Source organism: Anopheles darlingi, chromosome 2 (genome assembly GCF_943734745.1).
Source record: "Anopheles darlingi chromosome 2, idAnoDarlMG_H_01, whole genome shotgun sequence".
NCBI lineage: Eukaryota > Metazoa > Arthropoda > Insecta > Diptera > Culicidae > Anopheles > Anopheles darlingi.
Genome location: NC_064874.1, coordinates 94,614,481 through 94,639,708, shown reverse-complemented (window position 1 = coordinate 94,639,708; position 25,228 = coordinate 94,614,481). Strand labels below are relative to the sequence as shown.

Sequence of the window (25,228 nt, the reverse complement as noted above, 5' to 3'; positions counted from 1 at the left end):
ACGAGATAGTCAATGATCGGATCCAGTGAAGCTGGAGATAGAGTGGAGGGATGAAAGGCGATTAGCTGAGGAGAGCATGGTCCTTAACCGTTTCGTATGGTTTGTCGGCATTGGTACCATGAAGCCTGTTAATCCAGTCACATCCATCTCAATGGTTCTCCTTGACTCGATCTAATCGCGCCCCACCGTTGCCATGGCAATGCGTAACATGTAGCACGCACCATGAGTCGTTCGACGCACCTGGACACAGTTCGCTGATGACGGACTCCCTCTCCAAAATGCTGGTGGTCAGGCGCTATTTGGTCAGCTGCCGCCTAGTGCGCCCGCGAGGACAGCCGATCCTGTGCGCTATTGGGTCGGACCCCGCCCGGGTGTCACCCCTTTATCTTTCCTCATCACCCGCTTCCCTTTCACTCTCTCAAGTTTAGATTACCTTCTTATGATATCATTTTCCATCGATCGCTCCCCAACACATATCGACATGTTTGCCGCTAATGATGCATGCCGTAGCCGTCGCTGGTGCTACTGGCACTGCGGCTGCTGTCATTCGTCGTCGGACTGGCACACTCCATGAGCCGAAGGCTACAAATAGCGAAGCATGTGCCTTTGGCCCCCTTTCTCCCTTCAGAAATCCCCAGCATTTACAGTTGGTTCGGTGGTCCAGTTGTGCAGCAATTTGATTGAGCAGTTTGTTTGAACCGTTCCGCATCACAGCGGGAAATGTGCTCGATTGGTCGGAAGGGGTGGACTTGGTCCATCTCGATGGGGTCCAGAGTTATCGGTTGGGTCGCGTTCGCTGCGCTCAAACACTTTCTAACCGACAGCTGTCGACTATGGCAGTATGTTACGCGATTATGTAATCACAGATTTTTTACAATATTACGCACATTATGTCCGCTTTAGCCTCACCGTAAAGATGATTGAATTTACATATTATCGATATGTCCTTTGTATTATCGATATGCGACCGTGCTACCGAATGATAGTGTTTTGATTGGATTAAAAGTTGTTATTTGCTACCAACACCGGTCATTGCCCATTGCTCATTTTGTGTGCAAGATCGATGCATAAATCTCTTATGCCCTTTCTTGGCAACGAATGCGCGTAAAAAAGAAAGTTTACCAAACTGAGATAGTCGAGCCACCAGAGCTTGTCGTGATTGTGGTTCATGAGATTAGAGACTTTGGGGCCAGCACTTGCTGCCATTACTATAGCAGTAAAGGTGATAGTTGAGTGTGAAATCGGGCACAGGGAGTCTAAACAGCTGTACACTGATTTTGTTTACGATACTTAGTCTCACGGAGCTACGAGCATGATCATGTCTCCATGGTTTTGGGCGTATAATGTGCCACTCAACCACACACTACGGCCGGGTAAATGACACATGAGATGCGCATAATTTGTTTATTTTTTGTGCCATTTATTCCAATCGATCAAGGTATGGGAACTCTCAGTGGTAATGGCTATTAACGCCAACTCGTGCACCATGTCAGGTAGGACAAATCCTTCCGGAATGTGGCAGGCGCTACCCTGACATTAGAGTGCCGTCACTGCAGGGACCAATATCAGTCGGCTAAGTCAGGCTTACCGGATCAGATCGATTTTGAAGTTCATTGCAAAAATACCGGCAAAGGACTGGGTACGCCAAGAACACACTTCCGGGTTCATAGTGACTGGGTTAGAGGAATGGGGAAAAAGCAATTAAACAATCAATCGAAACCCAATATGCTGGTGTTTGCGCTCACGAGCTTGCTCCAAAGTGCAAGTGTAGCGAAACGTCACCTCATGGGAGGTAGGCCTCTGAACAGCGCAAAGATCATTAATCATGATCACACAGCAGTGTGGTTTAGAGGCTTGAAGCCCCTGGACTCCACTCTCTAAGGCAGGACTGGGTGCGGCTCAACGGTGACGTCCTATGTGGCTGCCGCCCGTGCTGCTGCTGCTGATTTTGGGCAAATGTCAAAAAGGTGAAGCCAACTGATTTATTACCAGAGCCTCACAGGAGCTAAAGCCATACGCAGCACACAACTTACACGTCACGAGGCTCGAAAGGTTCTGCGAAGACAGAGCGCAGAGAATGAAATACTACTGAAGTAAGTCAAATTCACGCCTCTCGGCGTTAGTGTAGTTTTGTCAAAATAAGTGTGCGCTCGTGGGAGTGGGTGAGTGAGTGAGCGGTTGATGTTTCGTTTTTTTTTTGTTTGATCGAACGGTTTTGATCGAATGTTGGAAACGATAAGTTCGATAGTCACGCGGGAAGTGTCTAATGATCACTGGCGGCACATAGTTGGCTAACAGATCGATCATCTGGTGGCAGTGTAGCTACCGTTGTGCCGCTACCGCTACCGGGATGTACTCTCAGTGCGATCACAACGCCACCCTAAGGCTGAGCTAATGTTATCTAAAAATGATCTTACAGATGGCTCCAAACGGAATGAGGAATGTTTTTGCCAGTGGATTTATAGTAAATTGACACCCATACATATCTGGAGAGAGAAGGAAAAGGAAAACTGATATTGAATGACCGGACGGTCATGATAGAAATGATTAAAATAAAATATACTGCTTTGCGATGTAGCGTAAAAAACGTACCCTGAGCTAGGTTTAGAACTCAAAATAATGTTAAATCATTTACATAAAAAAAAGTTATCAATTTATAGTCCTAAAACTAATTATCTAATGCTTAAAATAATAATTGGTTCTACCAGCGACTTTTCTTTGCTGTTAAAGCGTGACGATTATAACATATTACATTTTTTGTAATATTTTTAAATTCTACTCAAATGTTTTTGATTAAAAAGTACTATTTAATAAATTGAATAAAGAAAAATAATTTGACACTAAACGCTTCATTAGTCGCCTTAAATAAGTCGATAGACGATGCTTTGCCGACGATCATTTCGAAATTCTGTCCCGTACATTCACGCACTGCACTGGCTAATGCATGAAAAGATCCTATCAGCAGCAATTGCCTTCATTTCTGGGCTCTCAGCGTTCCCCATTTCTGCACGATATCATGAGTATGCCACCTACCTTGGTTACTGACCGCTTGGCCAGCGCAACAGGTCCTTTGCGATACACACACTCAGGTGTTCCGGACGATGGCGCCTATTGCAAATTGAAAGCAAATCGGTTGCGATCCAATAAAGATACGGTGTGCAAGTGGCGAGGTCCCGAGTTAATTATATTGTAGCAGTAATTAAAAGAAAAATTAGATTACCCATTTCGATTGCCTTCGATCGAGTACGGCACACAGGTTTTCCGTCTACATTACTAAAGATTCGCGTTCGGACCGCCTGCTAGACTACTTTTCCAGCTCACAATCCCATCGAGGAAGAGAGAGAGAGAGAGAGAGAGAGAGAGAGAGAGAAATAGATAGAAATAGAGGCAAGAGAGAGAGACCGAAGCAAAGCGGGAGGTCGAAGGAGCCTGTTCCTCTTTATAACTCGTTGAAGCTGCAGTTGAGAGCCGTGTGCAGATATCAATCGGCGAGGAACGGGTTTTCAATTTCAATTAAACGCACCCCAAGAGTGGTGCCAGTGGCCATCATGGTGGTCCAGGTATGGAGCAGTTGGTAAAATTTGTCAGCCAGACCCGGGTGTCTCGGTGACGTTTCCAGCAAACAGCAAATTGTATTGGAAGGGATGGGATCGTTTGTACAATTACCATAGCAAACTAATCGTTGGCCACCTCGTGCCACGATGCACGTGGTCCCGCGATCCCACGCGCCCCATCCTACGGCGATAGGTGCACCACACGGTCAATTACTCAATCACTCAGCGAACATCAACTCATAAATCAGATTCAATAATGAGGTTTACTTTTCCCCGTCCGTCGCTTTACAAGAACGACCAATGCGCAAGGAAAATGCGAAATTATGCAACGAGAGAAATATTGATCATACTTGAATCACTGTCAGCAATAAACTGTAGCACCGGCGCTCAATCGATCGTTGATCCTTCCGAGCCGTCGTAAGCGTGTCGTCTGACATTCAAGCGGGTTGTACGCAGTGTCTTGGTGCTGGGGCGCTAGCTCGAGGAAATAAAAGAAAGTCTGGTATAGGATCGCAACTATAACCATCCGATCGCATGGCCGTTCTAACACATCTAACGGTTTAACGGTGGAATATGTCGAAGAACAGAGCGGTGCGAGAGAGCAGGGGTACTTTCGGTTTCTTCTGTTCGATTGGCAATCGGGCATGAAACGAATTGAAGGAATTAGCCAGCAACATGTGAAAATGCTTGTCCATGAGGTGATGTCGGTTGGAACTGTCGAACGGATGAAGTAGGTACTCTTGCCGATCGAGGAACCTGACTGCTTACCACAAGATGACAGCAAACTACCCCGGGGAAAGGGAGGTATTTGCAGTTGGCTTTTAGACGATTGATTATTTCCATTCGTGCATGCGGAACTGGGCGGGCAGTGTTTGCATAACATCATCCGCCGGTTCACCGCTGACGAGTGCTGTATCGTTGTCGGTCGACTGTGAGGGCGGACGATCTCGCAGCACAGCGCACCGCACAGGGTGCCAGCCTAACTGAACTGAATGGCCACAGACGCAGCACTATCGATCATGCTGCATGAAGCAAAGCAGCAAAATTGGATGCGTGCGTGTATGTATTTAGCATGGTTTGAGCAAATTTGTTGTAGTGGCCAGAGTGGTTCGAAACATCGCTCGGTCGGTCATCAGTGATTTGATTGAAAGAAGTCAATTGCAGACTTTTCGTAAACAGAAAGTGACGCCACGAATTCATTTCACTCATTCTTAGCCAAAAACACTTGATCCACTTAGCAGGAGATGGTTGAAACTTAACAGTAGATCGGAATGGAATGTTACGTGAAATCTCTCACATCGCCAACATCTCATAACTTCCATTCAGCTGTCACAAACAATGGATCAATCAGCGAATAACGAGTACTCAACACATCTTGCAACATGCCGCAACCGCAAAACCAGCACGCCCAACACCAACTAATGTCAAACTCTGGTCATCTTGCTACGGTATCATTAGACGTCTCTGCGCCAGCCCGGTGCAAACAGCGTGGCTGCGCGATCTCATTAGACGAGGGCGAGTATCACGCAAAGGCAGGGTACTCTGTCGATCGCTACCACCCATTCACCATTTTGGCGTACGAAACAATATCACCATAAACGTCCCGTGGTCGAGCAATAAAACTGTGATTTGGCTACTAGCACCGCCTCGCGCGTGAAGTGTCTCGTGTACTAATCAGGATCAAGTCATGGGAGTATGGGAGTGAGCAGAATGGAGCATAACCGGGGGATTTTCGGTTGGCCCAAAAGTGAATGCACACCCGGTCGGTCATGGGTAGCATGGGTTTGGGAGTTTTGTTTTTATCCATCCAACCGAGACTGGGCGCATACGGTGCGCCGACTTCAAGTGCTACTGTTAGCTGGCAACGGCAACATCGGGTAGTGTCTTGGTCAGTTTCGACCCCGAGGTAATAAGCTTAATTTATTTGACTATTTTTTTTTTCGTTTTCTCATTTGGATTCCCCACGGCACAGTCACGTAGTTGACACGTTCCGCGTCCGTTTCAGCGCATGCGTGTTTACGTGCTACCAGGCAGCAAAGGGTGTGCGATAGCGATTGACGCGATCAGCAAGCAAGTCCACACCCGCATTGCTCCCGAAACTGACTGAGTGAACGCTACTGAAACCTGATCCTAGGGTGACAACTTTTTGTCTCTCTGTGTCCCAAGTCTACGAAGGAGGGTCTCTGTTAAGAGGAACTACCTCTTTGCTCTAGCGCATTGGGGCGGTTCATTAGACCGTGCGGGCGATGATAGTGTGAGGGGAAAGGGGAGTGAGCTTTTCCGACTTTTCGACAGCGGCCTAATGAATTACTGATTAGAGGTGGTTTGTGTGCCAACGGGTTTCGTCGGCGCCTGGCGCACTTGCACGTTTTTGCGCAACCCTTAACCACTGGGGCACGTTCCCGGGTTCGTAACGGTGCGCCAGCGAGTGATATGGTTCTTTACGGTAGCCATTAGCGCGATAGAAGGTGTCCTGTCTTGAGCCATATTACCACACCACTCCATATTAGCTACCTTTTTGGCCATTACTGGTAGGGGAAGCTTATGGCGAAGGCCAAGAGACGAAAGACTTGGCCGCAGCCACAGGCAAGAAACCGATCCGTAGTATCCGAAAGGGAAACACAATCCAAAGGTCAGCTGAGACAGAGCCGAGTGGTGCGTCGGAACAAACCATAGGTGGAGGCGATCAAATATGAATCTAAATTATTGATTTAAACATACAGCAGGAGTTGCTGCTGCTGCTGCTGCTGTCGCGGCGGCGGCAGACGAAAAACGATGAAAGCGCCATAATGTGTCGGAATTCATGTTTTTGCGCCATGCTGCTGAAGTTGCTAGTCATATCATTTGGGGAACCAATGTAGAGACAGCAACTGGTATGGAGACTGCTGTCGATTACCGGTTCTGATAGTTTGAATCGATGGTGTCTGGAGATGGAGTGCTGACTCACCAGCTGCTGTGGTACGGGTTGAGTAGCGCAAATCGAAACTGACCTCATGGTCTCTCGGCCTGCACGTGATGCATGTCAGACGCTAATTTGTAGACCATAGATCGCAAAATCATCAGTGCCACAGGACATCAGGTGCAGAGAATAAGCAAATAATTGCTTTATTTGTGCTTAACTGTTAACTCGTTTATACCAAATTTCAATGATCTACTAAGGCCAGTTAAAACGCCATGAAATCATTCATCGTAGTAAGCAGAAACGACGCTATGTTACCTGTCTAACCAAGTGAAGACATTAGTTTCATAAAGTTAAAGATTAACCAAATAATGTTGTACCGGTATCGTTCTGGTGCCAAAGCATCCTGGCCCGGTTGCTGTTGACGGCGATGGCCCGCAAACGGATTGGCAAATAAAATAGCAGCTAACTTTATCTGCATAACTTCATCACCAGTTCATGGCGCTTATCGTGCCCACCCGAGTCTGCGTACAAAGTGCAGCATACGTTGGGTGGCGCCGCACCACGGCAGCGTTGCAGTTTGCAATCAATACCTTCCGACGGCAACTATTAATTATCGTATTATGAACATGCGCGCCTTTCGATGCGTTCGGCACCCAATCGAACCGTGTCCGTATCCCCGGAGACTAATCAAATCAAACCTGTTCTCAGCCATCCTACCCCTGCTGCTAGTCCCTGCATGTAGCCAAGCACGCGCGCACTCGGCGTAGGATTGCAAAGAACGCGTATATAGAGCACGTACGGAGTCGTCAGTACGCGGGGAGGAGGGCGAAAGGTAAAGGCAATGGTGTATTCAATGAAACTTGCTTCGCTATTCCTGTCACCCCGCCCGACCAGTGGAAGGCCATCAAATTAACAGCTTCATTCGATGGACCACCATGCGAGCTAGCACACATCTCATTACTCGCGCTATCGTCTCATGAGTGCAGGCATGGGCTCGAACCGAATGGACGGTGGATGCCAGTTGGCGCTGTAATTAATTTAAAGTATCTCGTGTGTTTAAGTGAAACTCCGAGACCTTCGAGGTATGTGGCAGTAACTGGAAGGTAGGAAAATTAGGTTCGCCGGAGTGAAAAGCGCGTCACTTTAAGCGCACCACCCAGGACGATGCAGAGAACGACAGCGCCAACATGATCTTGGACAAGATCAGAGATCTACAGAAACCGGCGGGGTCCTTTTGTTTCACCTTCCAAACCGTGCGCACGCAAATTAGTAAATCATTCGCTTCAATTCTGTCAACGAGCTTTCAGTTATTACATGCAGCAGCGGCATAGGCAAAGACTTTCGATTTCAGCTCGACTCAAGTACTCAAGTACCGGTAGAGAGGGGTCGAGGCCGTCGATCCTTCACTAGCGTGCGTGTGTGCGCCGTCATCGATCGTTTGCCACCCAGAAAGAGTCACTGACTGTGTCGCCCGGTCACAGCCCAGCCAAACGGGAGGGCACAAATTCTCTGCCGTCAGCTTCAATCAAGCGCCGCACAGGATCAAACCAAGATTCAGGTCCCTCACCATCAGCGGCCGCAGCAGCGGCAGTGGCTGCCTGATTGTCGGTAAGTCGATTGAGTAATAATTGCATGAAGTAGGTCCCTGAACTGGGAATTGTAGTGCTCCAGTTTGGCAAGCCGAGCGATGGACAGTGTGCGTTCTTCGCTGCGTGCCGTGGCAAGAACTTCGAGTAACGAAGCATTAGTGAGTGATTCGGCTCGCGACGGATCGATTACCAACTGGCACCATCGCTGACTGAACGATTGCGAAATTGGGTTATGATATTTCGACGCGCTTAACGTACTGCGCATTCTCATGATTTTCTCCCAACCACCCTCGAGGGAGTTCATCATAGATGGACGATGGAGTTGTGGGTTGCGGTGGCTCTATTAGACACTTTTTTTTAGCCAACCCCGGGTGTTAAAGGTGAGAGAACCAGAACAACCGATGATTACGATGGTGCACTTTTGAATCGGTGCTCTCCGGCGGTGCCATTTGAAGCCATATTCACGGTGTCGATCTAATGTTTGTACAGAGTAGGCAAACAATCAATGCCACTATATTTGGTGTTGCAGAATGATGAAAAAATGGGAGATAGGCTCACTCTGCCAATCGATGTTAGAAGGTTAATGTAAGCAGAAGCACGCAGGAAATTTAGCAGAAGTGATATATTTAAGCCAACGAGCTTACTATAATCAATCACGTTTAACCCCAATATAACATTGTCCGAAAATGATCGCATAGTGATCATGCGATGTTCAGATTTGATCGACAGCCTGCTATCATTCGATCGGTCTGGCAAACATTACCATAACTTGTCGTTCTAAAACTTCGCATCGGTAAACAGCTTCGGTACTGATGTTTGAATTGGTCTCGCAAAAGCACTTTCTTGGGCAATCGTTCAGTGAGTATCAGTGCCGAGGGAAAAGCTTAAACCGAGCCAAGATTGTTTGGCGGTATTTGCGGTTTAATGATCATCGAAGTAAAGACGGATCCAAAGATGGCTCATGTAGGGGTGTGCCTTCACTGGCTTTAACATTTTACGAAATTTGCTGCTCACATCGTGGTTGCAACAAATTTATAAAGGAGGAATCTGGGAAATGAGGTTAAACATGGAAAACGAAGGGATACGACAGGGACCCCCGGGGGAGGGAGGGGGAGGGGGGGGGTCCGAAAAACTGTTTGATTGATTTCTGACAGCGCGGCGTCGAATCGATTTCGATCGCGTTGCGTGCCAAGGTACCCAACCGGTGCGGTCACTGTTTCGAGATGGTTGATCTTTGCGCGAGCCTCGATTAGATATTTACGGAATTGTGACGCAGCCCCACGGCTTGCTTTACAATACTTTTGCGACCAGTTCGAACGACAGTTGGGCACTGCTTTCATAGCCATAGTCGTTCAGCTATGTAAAGGCAGCCATAAAAACAAGAGAGAGAGAGAGAGAGAGAGAGAGAGAGAGAGAGAGAGAGAGAGGGGGAGAGAGAAATAGCTTTTAACATTTGATTCGATATGAGCACGATTTTGTCTGTGTCCGTGGTTTGGGTGTTTCATAAATCACCGCGCACAATAATCCTGTTCGACTGAACTGATTCAACTGGCTCGATGGCAGACATAGGAAATACGCTAGCAGCCCACAATCTAGCCAGAGAAACCGCTTTCCTTTGTGGAGGTAAGTACGATTTAATTGAAGGAAAGTGCGCAACAGGACCGCTGATTTAATAATTTCGATATGTCACCGTGTGCACTTATAGCATTTCGAGGACGCCAGGACGGCTTGCCAATTGAAGACCAGCTCGCACACGATCAAGGCTATAAGTGAGGGCTGCGGACAGACTGCGGTCAGCTAAATGTTAAAACAATAAGCTCCAACCGTCCAGTGGCAGCTTCGTTCAGATACAGACCACCTCACCGCTCTGGTCAGCCAACATCGCGTGAACATAACATAATAACGTGTGCATAATGCATGAAAGGGACATTGGATGATAGACAATAAACCGTTCGACTTGGAAAGGTGATGCTGGGTTTTGCTAGAGTAAATCTGGCCAATAGACCGAACGATCGGTTCACCAACACCACGGCGGTATTGTGCTAATGTCCGGTTACTTCCTTCGTCTCTCCCTGTTTCGTCTGAACAACATACGGGCGTCTCTAACCGCTGGTATATGCAAAGCACAGCTAGACGGCTAGACGAACGGCCGCGAACATGGCAAGCATATTGCGATCGCGATTGGAGACTCAATTATCGATGAATGATGAAGTAACTTGCACAAATCGACAATTTAATCGAATTGAAATAGCAACCCACAAGACGCCAGGGTGTGCTGGGTGAAACAAAGCATAAGAAAGAACCACCCTTTCTCAGAGAGGAGGTGGTCCACCAGGTGCCGGCTGGTGCTATATCCGAATGGACCACATATTCACCGCCCTTACGCAATCATACGCGAGTCGGTGGTTTATTTGTTGGTTTGGTAGCGCACCATGAGTGATTGGTACTTTTACTTTTCGTGATAAACGCCGTGTGTAGTTCGCATGCAGCAATATTGGCCAATTGCAATTTCATCATCATAGAATTGGCGCATTCATTTATGAGAGTACACAGAGGTAGGGAGACTATGGTGGGAAATGGCAACTGCTGGATACATTTTTCAATCAAATAATTGTGATATTTAAGCATTTAAGCCCCATTTTTACGTGGTTTAGATGAAACCATAATAAAACCTGTTACTCTCTAATGTGTAATGAATTGAGTTGATTGATTCAAATTAAATTGGACGGAGAATGCCACTTTATTCAAATCGCAAATGACGCAAAAATGGAGAGCGGATGAATCAAAGCTATTAATGTCAAGCGCTGATCTCTTATAAGTTTTAAATAATAAATATTATGGTGGTCATGTTCACGCGATTTTCTCTTGCAGCTTGCAGTTTAAGGAAACACGTTTAAATGTTCCGTGTTTATGACAGGCATAAACGATATAGCATGTGGCCCAAGATTGAATTAATGAAAAGCTAAACGGTATTCCACGGCCAACTTCTATGAACCGCGTAGGCTTTCATTGTTTCAGAACGAGAACTTCCAAACAGCGCACCGTACCCGTCTTCTCTTTGCTGCGTCATGCACCGTCTTCCTACAGGCGTACGGTGAACTACGAAACCTTTTATCGAGACGCCATTACTATGGGACCACCTTTGTTTGCGCTAAGGATGCGGGCAGTCAAATCAAGGGCATCTTGTCCGGATGAGCCCAAAGTGTAGCATATCACCTCCATTGCCTAATAATATGATTGAACTATGGGTTATGATACGTCTTAGCACACGCAACATGTCGCACCGGTGCGGGGTTTAGAATCACCTGCTCTGAATGGCACTACACAGAGGAGCTACGATCGTTATGCAAGAGGTCTGGACCTCTATTCCAGCCATATCTTGAGCAACCATAATCGAAACACACCCGCCTTCCAGCTTGAAGGATCGACTTCGTGGCTGCCACTTAACGAAACAAGGTTTGCTGTTTGATCTAAATTTATGATCATTCGATGATTTGTTTAAATTAGATAGGAAAAACCGAATGGCGATCCTGTGGGATGGTGTACCTGGTAAGCCTTTAAAGCACTATGCTGCGGTTCACTTCGATCGTCTCTTATGATTTACGATATGTCTGTTGATGTGGGCCACAAGCAAAGGTGTAAAATGGATATCGCTAGCCGCTAGGAAAGTGATCCTTAATTTGAATCTCTTTCTAATGTGGTTCCAAAACCTGTACCTTTCGATACCTGATGCTGACCGAATCGCCTGGTGAAAGGTTATCGTTCAGTAAATATTGGTACATGCTTTATGCATGCACATGCGTACTCTAACCTACATTTTCCCACTGACGCTCGATCTGTTGATCCTTTCAAAATGCTATCCTGTCAGCGAAGCCAGGTTCCCAGGTGAACAGTAAACAACATCTTATCAGTTCCAAACCAAACACATAACGACGCAAAACCTGCGCACGCCTATCTCCGAACGTTTGGTTTGCTTTAAATGGTGAAAAGTACCTACATAATCAGCAGCACTCCCGTGTAGAAAGGAAGCTAGGAAGGACTCCCGTGGGATACCTGTTCTGGCAACCCTCCAAAAACCCCTTACGGAAGTTCTCACACTTGTGCCAGGAAGCAACGCTGCCCCAGAAGAAAGTCGGTTATCGAACGTAGGAACTGTCCTCGTCGGGTGCAAAAGAATGAAAGGAGGGCGAATCCAGACGTTCGAAAACTAGCATATTATAACAATAAATTTTACCCCATTTATCGCTCGCAATAAAACGCAATGAAATAAATATATAACGAACTTCTTTCCCACAGCAAACAATCATGTCTATGTGGTGCGCTCTCCCCTCTCGATCGCGCACAGATTTCTGGTCGGTTTCTTCTTCTAACACTTTTTGCCTTCCTCCTTTTTTTGTTCATGCGAACTCCACGGAGCCTGAATGAGTTCCACAAGTTGCGCTAGTTTTCGGTTCTTTTGCTGTCTTGACTCATGCGGATTAACTATCCTGTTTGCTTACCTTTTTAGATATACATAATGGAAGCTAGGCACTGCGGTAGCTTATATTTTTACCGTGTAACGTTTCCTTGCATTTTAAACCCCTTAGAACTTTTCTGAAAACTATTTCAAACCAATCCGCAGATCTCAACCATTCCCGCAGTTGCATCTATTCTGCGCAAAATTATAAGCCCTTCTACAGGCTGCGAGACGTAGATACTGACATATAGCCATTTAAGGCTCAAAATCGAACCCCTTCGGATCTAGATTTTGAGGAGGTGAAGATGGGCATCTTTGCCGTTTGCGAAACGGATATCGATATAGTTATTAGTGGCAGCTGGAAGACACCCTTGCGTTCCATGATCCAAAGGCCGCGTCGCAAGAATCGCTACCCTACACCGGGAATGAACTCGATTCTCAGAGTGCTGTTCGTATAGGAATCAGTTAATATAGCATCAAATTTGGATCCGCTTCGAATGCAAATTGCAACTGCATCGCATTATTTCCCGTTTGGTGCTCCTCAGCAGGATCGAACAATCAAACCCTCAATTAGGCTTCCCATGCTTCCGCGGGTCATTGCGAAAAGTGAAATACCGAAACATACAGGCTACCAGAATTGTAGACCGAAACGCTATGCTGCGAGTGATTAATAATGCATATCATCAACGCACACCACATTAGCATACCAGAGCATATGGCGGGCACAAATTTGAAAACGGATCACACCCTTTTTGGTGGAATGGCGGGAGGAAGAGACGTTGGCGATGAAAACTGCAGGATAGAAGTCACTCGCATACCCTTTAGTCGTACAAATGAAGCAATGAAATAAAGCCTAACGACACTCGTTTCCATCACGTGGACCAAATCACGGCCATTATAATTTCCCATTCCAAGTGCTCCCATTTTCGCTCCTCTAGCCTAGTCTCTCTCTTCCTCCCTTCTCTCTGGCTTTCTCGTGCTGCGTTTCTGGGCGGGAAATAGGACTTGACCGTGATTTATACCGATTCTGTTTAAGATCCTTTTATCCGTGGTTCGAGGAGAAGTAAAGAGTACCTGAATGAGTTTGGTATATGCTAATAGTTTTTTAAGTATGCAAATTTGGAACCCTTCACAAGGGATTCTCTTGCTTACACACACTTAAGCGGTTTGAGTTGCACGATCGGTTTTCGATAGCAGAGAGCCAGCAGGGGTTCATGCCCTGTGCTTCATTGCGTCTTGCGATTCGAGCACATAAGAAAAAGAACTTCTACGAAAGGATATGCACACTTGGCACACTTGGCACAGCTTGACATACGTCGTAAATTCAGGTTGCTTTCGGTACGCCAAGTGATGTACTTTGGAGGGTATATAGTCGAAGGTTTCTCACTGGAGTGACTTTTCAATCCAATAAGTTCGAGTTGAAATCAAGACGCGCTTCAGAAACGAAAACTACTTGCTATTTTAACATGAACTGTTGCTTTGCTTGCTTGGTAGCTTTGTATTATATCAATTTCAAATCTAGAACAGTTATGGAACAATCGTCGACCGCTTGTTCCGCTTGCAACGATTGCAAACCTATAAGGCCGTATTAGATTCGCGAACGTAGCTAGTCAAGATTTTCGATAAAACCCTTCTTAAGTGAACCGAACAGATTTCGAGGTCATCTTACCCGCCTAAACCAGGGCGATAGAGCCCTCGAGCCGCGCGATCGATTGATACTAGCAGAAGGCAACTGCCTTGCCTTGCATCGAAACGTTGCGCCACAACGAATGCGCCAGAATCTCGTAAACAAATCGCGGCCTTGATTTCCTCAGGCCCTGCTTCATTCGGTGTGTGTGAGGAGTGGGAGTGTGCTGCCGCAACTACCCCCGGCGTTTGCAGAAGAATCACCGAATTCCGTGCAAAGTGGCCATAGAAGAATGAAGTCATAAATTAGATAACGCGTAAACGGGCTCCCACCCGGTCCAAAGTAGGAGTCTAACGCCTGAAGTCGATGATGAGGTGCTGGTGATGAGAGGTTCCCATCGTCAGTGTTTGCTCCCCCGCGGTGCACGGGGAGCATCAACATCTAGTGGCGTGAGAGAGTTGATCCCTTGCGAGATGGTGGATCGTACGATGCGCCGCGCGGCACCTTAAACTGTATGCGGATCTCATCGCTGCTGGTCTAATGGTGTTTAACAGAACCACTAGCCCTACAAGGTTAGTCTGAACGAGGGTAGTAGCAGCGACCAAGAGAGGGAATGTGGAAGGAGGTAATAGGGAAGCGACGATCCGCCAAGTCGCCAGCCTCGACTAGCGTAATATCTTAATAATGTGTTGCTCAGTATGGGATGATGTGATTTATCGCGTAGTGGATCTCCATTTTGTAGTTATTCGGAATTCAGAAACACATCTGAAACAGTGTGGTCCTTCCACTCCTACACAGACTCCTTACCTTGTGACTCGCTCGTTTCCGAATTCCCATCAAACGAAAGTTCCGAATCGGGCACAGGTTCCTCGAGCCACGCGGATCGCCCCAGCAGGAGGGCCTGTCGATAAAACTTAACAAATGCACCACCCAAAGCGTCAGAAAAAACCACGGTTGGCCTATTTCACGTTTCGAGGGTAACGTTTGAGGCTTGTGCTAGCAGAAAGTCCTCTGGGCCTATTCAGAAAATGCTTTTATGGATTATCGAGCATCGTACAACGCGGTGCAGACGTCCGAGACGACGATGACCGGAATCTATCCCCCAGCACACCATTATGGCTCGATTAAAAGTGGTTAAAAATGTTAATAATACACCTGAGCAGTTCTCTGATCGATCCGATCCGATTCGATGTCTGTCGTTTCGTCACAGGCGCAGCGAAGACTCGAGCGGAGGTGCAATGTGGAACCTAGATGCCAACGCACGCCAGCTTTCCAGCTTTCAGATGAAAGGGTTTTGGGGCGGTAGCGTCTCCCCGGATGATGGCCGGACGTGCCAAGACGAACATGCCCTAACTATCGCGCGGGCGCTCCCGGATCCACTTACCAGCGGAGCCAAGTGAGCGGACCGGCGAACTCGCCCGCTAACGGATGATGATAATGGCAACGTCGGCGGTGGCGATGTTACACCACCAACAAAAACGGATGCACGGCCTAGAGATCGGGCACAGCATAATCACATTCCCTAGCAATATCATAATTTGTCGGCCAAGCCACGAGGCACGAGGACACATCTACGTGCCATCGATGCCATCGACATACGCATGGTACGGTAGCGAGCGAGCACCGTCGTGGTCCCGGTGGAGAGACTGTCTCATCCGGGCTTGGATTATGGGTGGGTGAATGTTCGAGTTAGGCTCCTCATCGCACCGGCTACAGCGACAAGTGAGGAAGCTTCCAAAAGGCTGAAATTACCGCTTTCGCCACGATCGTCATCATCGTCATTTTCGTGGCTCTTCGTGGGTGTTGTCCGTCTTGGATGAACGGATGGACAGACGAACGAACTGACGGACGGATTTCTGTACATCCGAGCCGATGCCGTTTGGTACCGTTGCTTCTCGAATTCGTGGGTTTCGAGAAATAACTGCAACGTCAGAAAGGAAACAATGACTCGACTCCATCCGGTTTGATCGGACAACTACAAACTAGGTAACAAATCAAAGGAGATCTTTTTCCGACCGAATAGGCTACCCGGTTTACCATGAATATTTCAACAAGAGTCAAACAAATGACTAAACTTATAGCTTTTTTTGTTGTTGTTATTACCAGGCAAAAAACGAACATTTCAAGTGGAGCATTTGGTATACAGCTGATATATTTTGGGCAAGCATTTATCATCTTTGCCCTGTGGTTGAACCGTATCATAGGAAAAGGGCATTTTCGCTGCTTGTGCGCACTTTACTAACAGTTCAAATCAACAACTCGTGTTGTTTGAGCAGAAAATTGATTCTGATTTTGCTTATCATGTTGAATTCAAACGATTGGAACCATGAGCGTACCACAAGATTAGCCTCCTCGTTATCGCTCACCAATCTCCTATCGTAAGGCAGATCAATCGCGTAGTTTTGGTGTTACAATGCCCAATCAATTGCATGGTTTCGCACCCGAACCGCAGCACTTTTGCAAGTTTGTTCGATTTCTTATCATCAGCCGTCTATCTTAGGTGGTGGTTGATGAAGTGGTTCACCATTGGTGATGTAATACTCGGCTGGGCGAAAGCCCAGAGGCTAGAGGTTGAAGGCGAGCGGTTGAAGTTCACACAAAACCACTATGCTACCCGCTGCTCGGCGCCGACTGAAATTTTCCTTGGCGTACAGACACTTGCTCAGTTGGCCATGGATAATAATCAATCGATCACCGTTCTGCAACCACTTCTCTGCAGTGCCTGAATCGTTTGACTATTGAATCGGTAATTTTTTTGATGTAAACATCGCCTCAGGTGCTATAGAACTGGTCGTTAGTGTATACAGAACATACCAATGCGGTTCACCTTAACCTGTTCCTGAACTGAAGGCTCCACCATGGTACGGTCACACCTTCTTAAAACCGCAAACAAACCCCATCTCCAACCATCTATTCGTGGATGAACAGCACGGACCTTCGAAGATCCGAACACAATTCCTAAACACCGTTTGTGAAGTCCACTAAATCGCGTGCTCGTTTCTCGTGTTCGCTGGTGGGTGATTTTTCCTCGTCAGGCAAATGGCTACCCTTCAATCGACACCCTTAGAAAAATGCGCGCGCTCCAGATTGAAATTTACCATACCTTTTGATAACGAGCCACAAAGCTTCTCAAAGCACCCGTGTCGTTCAAATCACGACTCAACTCCGGCGAGTCCCAATTTGTAGCCATCAAGATCGTGGCGATGCCTACTAGTCAATTGATACACCTAGCTTCAATTTGTTGCACTTCTCTCGCGAGAGGTACGCGAGAGAATTAGAAGGCTAGCTTGGCGGTCTCATGAATGTCGAACGCTAAAATTATTAGTTCTAAAATGGACAACAAGAAAAGGTCTTGTTGGCCAGCAAACAGTCGCGATGGCGATGGTGGAAGTTTTTGGCGGGAAAGTTTCCAGATTTTTTTTACTCGAAAAGATAAAAATCAAACCAACTGGAACATTTTGTACGGCGTTGCAGCAATTTAGACAGTAAGTTGCTTTGTGAAGACTACTTGGTATAGATTCCGGTGCAACAATTCTGGTTTCTATATGGATAAATGAGTGATTGAATTCCAGTGCTACAGCACATTACCGGTAACAACATCACAGCCCTCTCATTTAGAAACACATGCGATAACTCACGTGTCCCTACCGAAGGACCCTTGCAAACGAACAGTCCTTTGCGTGCTCTATTTCCCTGCAAACCCTCGTACGTCCGCATCCCTCTACATACTTCCGCGTGTCCCGCGTCATCCGGAATAAGCGTAGCAATGCGGAATAGCGAGAACGTTAGGGGAGAAAAAACCGGTCCTACAATCCGGAACTGTGGCGTCCTCTGATTTTAATTGCAACCCAGAGGGATGCTTCCACAGCAGCAGGGAAGCAGAGCACTACCCCTCATTACCATTAATATTGTTGCGAGCCCAAAACCCAGTCGGAGAGCCTATGGAATATAGAATGAAGCAATAACAACGGACAGAGAAACCGGAGCGTTCTGTTGCGTTTGGTTAGTTCCCGCTATTGCACCAACTCTGCAGTCCTAGGCGGAACCTTGAACACATTGAGAAGCCCCTTGCAAAAGGTAACCCAATCCTTTTCGCGTGAGCCATGAGCATCGAGAAATCCGGAATTTTTCCGTTGGTTGAAAAACAGTTTGAAGCTGATGTACGAATTCAAATTTGGTGGGTTCGAAGGAAGTAATACTCAAAGGCACGTCCTACTGGTAGAACAGTTGTCATGAGGAGAGTTGATGGATTTACCGCACGGTTAATCCGAGATCGTGCGAAGGAGATTGCGAAAAATCGAATCCAGAAATCAGGATCACACTGAGCACGATGCCGCATGGTGCTGGATGGTTCAGTGCACCAGGAACGACGATGCCAAGGGTACAGCAAGATCATACCGGTAACCAATGTTTACCTGTGGTATCCGAATCCGGTTCCGGGGACCATTTCCCGACGAATAATTAATCTGCATGACAAGGTGCTTTTCTGTCGGGCAACCCAGTTTTTTTGTTGTTGTTTGCCTCGGATGACAACAACCAAAAAAAGGATACCTTCCTCCGGGTCCTTGCATTAACGCTGTGTGTGCGACTCTTTGTGCCAGGAAGTGAAAAGCTGCTCCACAAGTTCCGGACTCAAGGTGTGAGCTGTTTTCTGCAGTCATCGAGCAAAAAGAATAATTTATGTAACCGTACAAGGACTCACCAAAAAGAAAAGGGATAAGATGAAGCCTAGCTTCGTGAGTGGAAAGTATCAGCGAAAGAGAATCTTAACCATACTCTTCCTGACACTTGAGTTAGAGAAGGAAACAAAAAAAAAGATAAATATATGATAATTTCATGGAAAATTGAGCAAAGATTCAACGGTTATTTATCTAGTGTGACCCGTCGAATTCCAGTCGGCGATGGGCCCGTGGGAACTTTGACGATATATCCTCTAAAAGTAGACTCATAGATTGATGAGAAAATCAAAACTAATTTACAAAACACAACTGATAACAATTATCTCACCATACCCTACTACTACGACTACTTCTAGCTATTACAATTATTGTAGGTATTGTTGGTAGCTCTTTATTGAAGTTATCAACAGTTAAAGACAAAAATCTAAACGACCGTGTAATTTTTTAATATAGAAGATCCATTTCAAACGCAAATTAAGTAGTGGGGGCTCTTTAATTACGTGGTTCACTAAATTGCTGTAGCCGGGTAATACGGCGAACCTCATTTAGCTCGTCTATTAAATAATTAATCGTTTTATTCAACACGTCTACAGCGGTTGGAATTTTCTCCCTGGCTTCTGGACACAGACGCTGTTCTTCAGGAATGGTTTGATTTTGCAGAACTCCATCAATCCATGGACGAATGCTGGCTACCTTCATGTATACTCCAGGTTTGCCGGCCACGGCACATCCCTGGCCACGTATCGTGATCCCTGCTAACACACCATCAAGTACGAGAGGTCCACCAGAATCGCCCTGACAGGTGTCCACTAATCCTTGCGGGAAGCCAGCACAAAAAAAATATTTTGGATCTGCATAATTGTAGGATGCCCGGCAACTCTTCGGAGACAGCAGAGTGACTGTGGCTGCCTTGAGAGTATACTCCTTCTTGTTATCCTTACTCTCGTTATCACCGTATCCAGACACTACACTCGGTATACCGGGCACGAGCAGCGCATCGGATTTCATCATCTCAATGCACCGCACACTTGGTCCGTACGTTATAGGAGTTGGAAGCTTCAGAAGTGCGACGTCCAAAAACTCAAAGTTTTCAAGCACCGGATGGAAGTATATTTGCTTTATCGGTAATTGTTGTGCTCGGATGGCTTCGTCGGTTCCTACGAAAACTGTGACGTCTTCCGGACGATGATATTTTACACAGTGCCGTGCTGTCAAGACCCTGGGAGAGAAAATTGGGCAAAGATTCAGGCAAAGGGCAAAGTGAATGAAGCAAAGGATCAGTGCGTATCGAAGCGAAATTCGAAACAGCAGCGAAACAAGTTAGAAACATCTTATCGGGATTTGAAATGCGAATCCTAATTTGAAAAATCTAGTCCACTTTGCGTGAACCACAGAAGTTAAACTGAAATCTACGTTAGTAGACTGATAGGTAGAATAGAGCAACTGGAGAGTTACGGAAAGGATCGTTCTAGGAACGGAAAGGATCTTCATCATATTCATAATCAAGCCACGCACATGCGTATCAGACTAAACTGTTAATATGTGCTGCTCCCTGTTGGCGAGGCTTACCAGAATGGTCCGATCAAAGAGGCTCCGCAGTTGAAAATACCGTTGATGGATATGCCAACCTGGTAAGGGAAGTCATCAATGTGTGCTCTGAATCCTCCTACAATCAAATTAGCTAACTCATCATCTCCTGCTGCTGTTTTACCATTCACAACCGAAATCGATCCTAGTGGAATTGTAACCACTGTAATAGCAAAACACACTAGTAGGAAACTTTTGTTATAAAATTTAATAAACTTTAGACTCATCTCGAGGCAACGAAGTTGAACTATAGCTTAGTACGACGCTCGACATCGGGTTTTAGCTGCAAGGCTTTGCACGGTTTAATTCAATTGTTTGTAAGAGTTAACTAATAGTTTCGTAAAATATTTACAATCAAGGGATAATGTGCAATTCGTTTCGCTAATGTGCAACAATCAAACAGGCCATTCTAATCCATATAGCCACGCGTATTGGTTTCGGGTTAAGAAATTGAAATGTCTGATTGGTTACAACCATAAACATTCTCTTGCTACTTTGGGTCACCAACACAATACCACTTCCCAAACACGACAAAGCTACTATTAAAACACAGTATTTTAGTAACAGTGTAGCCCCTGAGTGCAACGCACGTCGAATAAACAAAGCGCTCATAAATTAAAAACCCGTTGCATTATGCTTCCAGTTACAGCGACAATGCTTCCTTTCCATCAGTGATCTTTACAACCTGAGCGGCTCTTTAGTGACTAGTGAGGCGACAACAGGAGAAGTAATTGTTTCTCCATTGTGGCGCCCCTTAACCGATAGGTGATTCCAAGTCGATCGCAAGCGGAACACCATCGTAAAACGTTCATGTTAATGTTAACCATTTTGTCATTCTCCTGGGGCCATTTGGTGTGCGCGTGTGTATGAAATAAAACTCAAATTTTATGTAAAAAGGGGGCCCGAGGAGAAGATCCATGTTCAGAAGTATCTCTGTTCGCCTATATATCCCTCGATCCGATGAGTCAGTGTAGGCTGCAGATGACAGCCAGCATGCGACCACAAAAAGACTTCAGCTAGTAGCAGTAGTAGTAGTAGTCGTTTTTTTTTTTATTTATGCAATACAGTGTTTACAGAAGAGTTAAACAATGGGTTTAATCAATGATTATTCCACGCTTAAATTGTGTCTAGTTTTTTGTTAGCAGGAAATTAAGAAAAAAAAAACCTGCTAAACAAATCTTCAAATTCAGTCTGGAACTTGCTAAGAACAATCATAGCTCGCACGCGAGGAGAACTTGAACTCGAACAGCATGTTTGGAGATAATGTCTGACCAAATCCACGCCCACACCGATTTCAGACGATCCATTATCGACACGTCGAGTAACACCTTTACCAAGCACGGGTAAGCGGAAAAGGTCAAACCCAACCGAGTCTACCTGCACGATCCAGCACGATTGCCACCAGCATATCCAGACGGACTTCAGGACGGTCCTTATCGCCTATCTGCGGGTGTTGTAGGTGCTGGTGGTTTACAAAGCTGTTTATCTTAATTTGCCGTCAAAATTCAGGACAAATACAGGAACCTCCTTCGTAATGAAACATTCTGGCTTCACAGGTAGACAAGGAAATATTAAAGATGAACACCGCTTAGCACAATGTAATTATATTGGCGCCACCAATTGTGCTGGCAGCCAATTCCTCACGGTTGCCAGTTAGCTCTTGAAAAAAAAACCAAATAGATGGAGTAGGCTAACGGGCAGAAAATCGGTGAAAATTACTCGCATCATCATGTGTAAGGCCTTACACGTTCACGCATTTCAGCACTGTTGTGCAGAGTCATCCAGTCGCAGCTTGAAGAGAGCAACCACTTGATTTACATGTGCTGGAACCAATCAATCTCCGCTGCCAACGGAGAAGGGGAAACTCGCTGATGTTCGCAGGTAACTCGCAGCTCTCCTTGGAAGCCTTTCCACGTATGTCTTTTAAGGATCAGAACGCCTTGATCGAGTTCATCAACCAGCAAGCCGCTATCCCGGGTACGCGGGAACCGCTAGCAACGGCAGGATCAACAAGCGAACCACCACACTGTGTTAAGCATGAAATTTAGGTCATCAGTCGCATGGCGTAGTTCAACCTACTGTGTCCTGGCGGTCGGGACCTCACGTCGGACGAACGGTTGATATGGTTTTGCATTCACACTGTCATCATTAGCCAGCTCATCAAAGTAACGCTTGATGAGTCATTGACGTGATTTATGAGGCCGTCAGCAGTTTAGACGAGTTTTTGTCAGGACCTGTAAGACATCTTAGCTATAAGCGTGAGAATGTTCGTGCCACAACGTTGTTTGCGAGACGATCTGGCAAGCAATTTAAAGCTCTGCTACCAGGTACCAGCTTTTGACGAAGAGAATTTCAAAACTTTTTGAACGAAATTGAACCGACCATACCATGCAAGCAGAACGGTGGATATAGAAGTCCAGGGAAACTATTATCTCAGCAACACAAATGTCTCATCTTCGCATAGCTTGCGCCATTCGTTTGATAAATAAATCGCGGCAATATTATTTATTCTGACACCTCCGTCCTGTCTACATCGACAACTAGTCACTGGTACTGGACAATTCTCAAAAGCATATCGATTTACTTAAGAGTTACAGTGGATATGTGTTTTGCAATGTTTCATAATTCAGCCATTGCAAAAAATGGTTTCTATGGGGAAACAATGGCGGTCGATCTACACTCAATGAGGTTTCGGTCGGTTAGAAGAACAAATCTTTGCCAAAGCCCTTGGTAACGAGAGTTTGCGTTTGAGTTATTGCTTTAGAAAGGTATCCGCTTCGTCATCAGCCCGTTCGTCCATACCCCAGAATGTGTTAGTCCGGAAAACCGCGAAAAAATGAGGTAGCACATAATTTTAGACACGACCAAATAATTAAAGCATCTCGCAAAACATGGAAACCGGTTTCTGGTTATTCTACTACATGAAACCAGCAAGTGTCTAGACTCGTGGTTGTGCGGCTGGCTTTTTGACGCCAGTCGTCGTATCGATCAATCAAACCGATAAAACGAATGGATTGGCAGTGTTCGGAGGCTGCTCAGAATGTTTAAGGTTAGTCAGGCAATCGGTTTAGAGCGTTTTCCACAGATATCCCTCTCTACAAGAGATATAAACATTAAAATTCACACGTGAAATTACTCGAATGGCGGTTCATGGTTGGTAATTAATTTTTCACAAAATAAATGAAAACATGAGCAGGGGCGCCAATCGGCTGCAATCGTGACTGTAAGCTTTCGTCTGGAGTGTAGAAATAGTATGAAAACGGATCACAGTAACGCCATGGTCGCTTAGGGTGTCGATTATTGGGTTGAGATTGGGTAGACGCGCTCATTTAATGAGATCATACTAGCAGGATTATGTAGTGCTACTAATGATAGGCAAAATTACCATGAATTGATGAATTATTTGCATTAGTAGCAGTCGTTATGAATATCTTAAGATATTTTTAATATCTCTGAAGAGGAGATAAGTGCAGTTTTACTTATTTTTTTATGCTTTGTATAACGATAAAAACCCCTTTAAGAAAACCTTTGCAGCGCATTGTCCGCAGTAGGGCAGCTGAAGCCGGTCCAAAGGAGATCTTCTTGGAATTTCTTCGACACTGCTCACCGCATACTCTTATACCACACGTGCATCAATGAAAACTGAATTCAAGCAAGGATTTTCGGATAAGTCAGAAGCCCATCAGTGGCACGTCACCGCTTAGCGTGTATTCGTAAGCAGAAATCCAATGGAAAAATCGTCTTGCTGCGATATGTTCTACCTTTTTTTGCCATCCCTCGTGATGCGTGACGGTAAAGGTTACTCAAGGAGGGTGTTGATTTAATAGAACGTAACCGCTACCCGAACAATAAGGATCTAAGGTGCATGAAAGACACCACGAAACCCGCGTCTGCTTGCAGCTGGACGCTACCGACATGCTTCGGCTCGATTCCTCAGTAGCAGCAGTAAAGCAAACAGCGTCTCCGATCCTCGATATCATCTGTAGATTTTTTCCATAGAGAGCCCTTAGGAAGCATACACTGTATGCGGATACGCCACACGTACCCAACGGCCATGCCAAAGGTTTCGGCTCTTTGTGTGCTTGGATTTGATTTTTTGCCTTTGCCTTCGATGAAAGAAATACCGAGGAGCAATCATGAGGGACAGCGAAAAAAGAGCGGGTAGACGAACAAAAACGGAAGGAGCAGATGTTTCGACATACCAGTGTGGTGGGTCGAGATTTTTCAGCTTTTAATAAATAAATGAGTTTATAAACGCATACGATCCGGCTGGAGACAGGAAAACCAGGAGAAGGCAAAGCGAAAGTGAGGTTTTTGGGGTGTGACAATCGCAGGATATGACACAACTGAATAGCAGCAGGAGCAGGTTGCAATGATGGTCGATGACAGCTAGCCAACCATCGATTGGATATTCTATCCCTTATTCCTTCGTCCTGAAGAAAAGAGATGGGGAAGAAAGGGAGGTAGAGCCGAACGAAAAATCCACCTTTCATTTTGTTCACGTGCGTGCATCATCATCATTGATAGCACCATTTCTGACACAGTTTGTGTATGTCTCGTTATGCTGCGATACCTGTACAAGTTGCAAGAAACATGAATGTCATACACACAGCTAGGGCCTTAGAAATACTTTTCTCGGTCTTCTGTTGACTTTTCTCGGTCGGCTCGGATAGTCTTTTGTGATGCCTTTCTTTGATTGATCAAACCGAATCTTCTTGCACGTGCTTTACTGATGTCACGCGTTCACTAGCCCAGTTCAGCTGTCCAGTTGATGAGGGTTGCCTGGTGAATTTATTTGATCAATGTCCATCAATAGCCCAACACTTTGTTATGA

The 25,228-nt window shown here is 45.9% G+C and overlaps 1 protein-coding gene across 2 annotated transcripts in view; it reads left to right on the top strand.

Moving 5' to 3' along the window:
* LOC125948255 (37 kDa salivary gland allergen Aed a 2-like) overlaps positions 1-25,228 on the top strand; it is a 136,492-nt gene that overhangs the window by 70,604 nt on the left and 40,660 nt on the right. The gene's annotated exons all lie outside the window — the stretch shown is intronic.